A 4,002-nucleotide genomic window follows, 5' to 3' on the forward strand; every position below is an offset into this window, starting at 1 on the left:
CATAAACTCAGTTGACATCGTGACGGAATGAGTATCGACCATTATTTTAACATCCCTTCAATTACCACTGGAATTTATGTAAAAAATGACGCAAGCTCAGAGCCATAAAAAGGGAAATGTGGATAATGCTATCACCTCTCTCCATTTTTTCTCGGAGAGCCGGATTTTGTTAAACAGACCCACGCCGTGCCGTCTCAGGAATTAAAGAGTAGAATTTTTTTTACCAATTTAGGGGATTTCCCTTTTCTTACGTAATGGTATTGACTTCTAAAGAAAGACATGTTTCTCGGAATCGTTACCCAAACGTTTTCTAGTGCAGGGATGTTTCAACCTGTATGTGATAATTCCATGCAGCGGCCATTTGTCAATTAAGTTTAGGGGGGTTTCCCTTTTCTTTCGAGTGACATTTTCTTAGAATTACATGCTTCTCGGAATCGTTACCCTAGTATGATGGGTTAAACACTTTTTACAACAGTACAAACGTCTGACACAGCATTCTTAAATTGAGTTTGGAGAGTTTTTTTTCTACCTTTTGGGGGAGAATTAATATGTCATTACATAAGTTTTGTTCCTTTTTGAATCGATTTCTAAAACCAGCCCCGCAAATCATATAAACCCTTCTGCTTATTCCGAAGGCATTTGAGACTGAGCCACATTGAATAAGAATAAAGTAGGGAAAAGGTTCCAGAGAAGCTATGATCCTGGCAATGTTTGCAACTGCGTAAAGAAGCCTGAAAGTTTTTGGACTTCAACGGGGTTTGAACCCGTGACCTCGCGATACCAGTGCGACGCTCTAACCAACTGAGCTATGAAGCTACTGACGTTAGGAGCTTGTCATTTGTGGGTTCTAATGTTCCCGTGAGGAATGAATCAACGATGAAATGATATATGAAATGGATCATATATGAACTGCGGATATGAAATCAAGTGAAGCTATGATCCTCGCAGTTATGAACGCAATTTTTGCAATTGCATAAAGAATCCAGGTTGTAAGAATATGTAGTCCAGATAGGTTGCAATGTCCTTCAGTCTGGTACAAAACGTATGACCTAGTGCGTTTTGCTAAGGCACAGCATCTTTTACAGGGGATGTGTTGCGAAATTCGTTGACTCGGAACTGGCACCAAAATCTTCTTCAAACACTGAAGGATGGTTTGAATCAAACAGTAAATACAAAAGCAAGCAGTGATGGGCAAAATTGGAGAAGATTAAAATGGATTGTTCATGGGGTTTTAGGAAAACTGTTCAGACTAACAGCTTTTAGCCTGTTCCAGGCTCCCAGATAGTCGAGAAAACGAAAAGAACTGCGTGTGAAAAGCGAGAGGGGGCTTGGGTCGAGGCGAGGCGAGGCGCCTCGACCCAAGCCCCTCTCGCTTTTCACATGCAGTTCTTTTTGTTTTCTCCACTATCTGGGAGCCTGGAACAGGCTGAACAGTTTTTTAAAATGTTATCTGTGTTGGTGTAATTTGAATTGAGTCACGGCGTTTTCGGCAGACATTTTTTGCCAGGAAGATTTGACAGTTTTTGTTTAAAAGTAATTTCTGGGTTAACGCTAAGTTGCGTAGCGAGTAGGGGCCCGTGTAAAACTATACGAAATTAATTGTACTGCCATGACACAGCCTTTCTAAGTGTCTTTTCTTGACAAACCGATTTATTATTTATTATTATACATCAGTTTTTCCTATCTCAGTGGGAAGGCACCAGAAACAATACACTCATTGATGGCAAGTCATCATTGTTGCATTGAAGTTATGTGGTGCCTTCCATTAGCTAACAGTGCAATCATTATGGTGCAAGTATCGCTGTGACTGTCTTTAGGTCAGAAAGCCACGCATGTCATAGATTATTTGGCTAAAGCGAACTTTCATAATGAGCGATTAACATCAAATGAATCAAATATTTACATTTGCTAATTAAGGAAGTGTCAAGACAAGAAAGGGGTTAAACCTTAATTAGGCCACTGTAAAGGTTAGGTGACGGTCTTAACTGAACCCATTGACACCTCATTGACTCCCATTGAACTGTAAAAAATCGTCTGGTCTTAACAGCCGTAAAAATCTGGAACACTTACTCTCAGGATGGAGGCGCTTAATTTTAACCCATTAACTCTTGGGGATTCCCCATTGACGAGTAAAATCGTTTGGCGTAGACAGAGTAAAATACTAAATATGGCCGGTTTATGGTGCCGCATATTTGTTTGGATCCAGCTGTACACTTCCATTGACCTCGTCGTCGCGGTAAATATTAAACGAGGAAATGCATCTAAAGAGAGAAGATCATTCTTTTTTTCTAAAACACAAATCACTTAAAGCGGTTTATTCGTTTTTCTCTAACTGACACTCTTAACTGGGATACGACCCCCTATTGACCCACTACTGACCCACTTACTAGTAGTAGTAGTAGGTGCATCCGAACTTCAGTTCGGTGACATGATGAAATTCCTCTTCCAGATCAATCTGTCTGCCATTGCTGCTCTCATTTCGTCGTTGTAAAGCCCGGTGTCGCTTTTCAGGATGTCTTTTAGTGTAGTATTTGGACGTCCTCTTCTACGAGGTTCTTCTGGCGACCAAAAAAAAAAATGAACCAGCAGGTTCATTGTGACGAGAGACGTGTCCAGCGAGTGTGAGCCGTCTTCTCTTGATGGTGGCAGATAACTTGGGGATTGGTCCATATAGCCCACTTACTAACCCACTTACTAACCCCCTCTAAATTAACTGGAAATAATAATAAATATAATGATACATGAAGACCTATTTGCGATAATTTAGAAATTACTTGTACGTAGGCTGGCCTACAAGTCCATCTGCCTCGTGCCATCGTTTCAACTGTTTTCAGCACAACGGAAGAATTATCACCTGTTTTGCTGCCCACTTCCACGACAAAAAAGAAGACAACTGTTTTGCTCGGGAAAATGTATTGAGAGAACAGAAAGTAACCAGAGAACTTAATAGTGCCAGGAGTCCGATCATTTCACACCATGCTTTTCCCTTGTAAAAACTTAAGTGAAAGCCTCAGGTGAATTAAGACCGTAGTTCGTATGAAAATAAGTGAGGGGTGGTTTAACTATTGATCCATTTTATATAACACGAAGTAACTTTGGGACATCGTTAGGAGCAATAAGATGTGAAATCTTTACTACATAGGATGATATATTAACACATGACGTGTCAAAGGTATTTTTACCACAGAAATCTCAGCTAAACAGCAACACTTTGCATCATTTTCTGGTGGCTGGATTTACCTTTATGTTAACGATATTGGGTACATCATTTCTGTGCTAGTACAAAATGCCTTATATTTCCAAAACTGAAGACATATTTAACAAGGGCCAAGCACAGTTCGTTTAACATTTTTACCATTTTGACTAATCTAATAGTAGCGAAGTGAAATAAATTTTAGCATAAACTGTTGACATTTTTTTATTTTGATATTCAAGTCACGTGAGTTCATTTGCATAGGTCATCCACATCAGTAAGAAACTTTTGTGACGTTATTAGTATGAGAAAGTCTTAGGTTGTTATTACTAAACCTTCAGAAGTAAGACCACCCCCTTACTTTTTTGTAATTTGGGGCCAGGTTGGGGCCCATGCCTTAATTTACTTGAGGCGATCATTGGCGATACTTTATCTAGGTATAAAAATTATAGGGATCTACAAGGTAACTAATTTTAAATATATTTATAGACTTTAATGCTAAATATTTCTAATAATTTTTAAATTCTTCAAGATATTTGGACCAAAGCTAGAAGATCTGACTGTCGAGCTTTTTCTTGATTGGGTCGCTACTGCCCAAAATAATTCCTATCAGCGGTACTAATCCAATCCAGACATAACCTGGCCAAACAGCGAATACTGAACCACTGAACATTTTCATCGTTCCATAGAATCCAAAACCATATCACAAGAGCAGGAACAAAAAGAAGGACTGGTTAGTAGAAACCATCATTGCTTTCGTACTTAATTATCTGGCTACGAAGTCAGCGAATAGGTTTGGAGAGCATACA

The sequence above is a fragment of the Montipora foliosa genome, chromosome 7, assembly GCF_036669935.1.
Source record: "Montipora foliosa isolate CH-2021 chromosome 7, ASM3666993v2, whole genome shotgun sequence".
Taxonomy (NCBI): Eukaryota; Metazoa; Cnidaria; class Anthozoa; order Scleractinia; family Acroporidae; genus Montipora; species Montipora foliosa.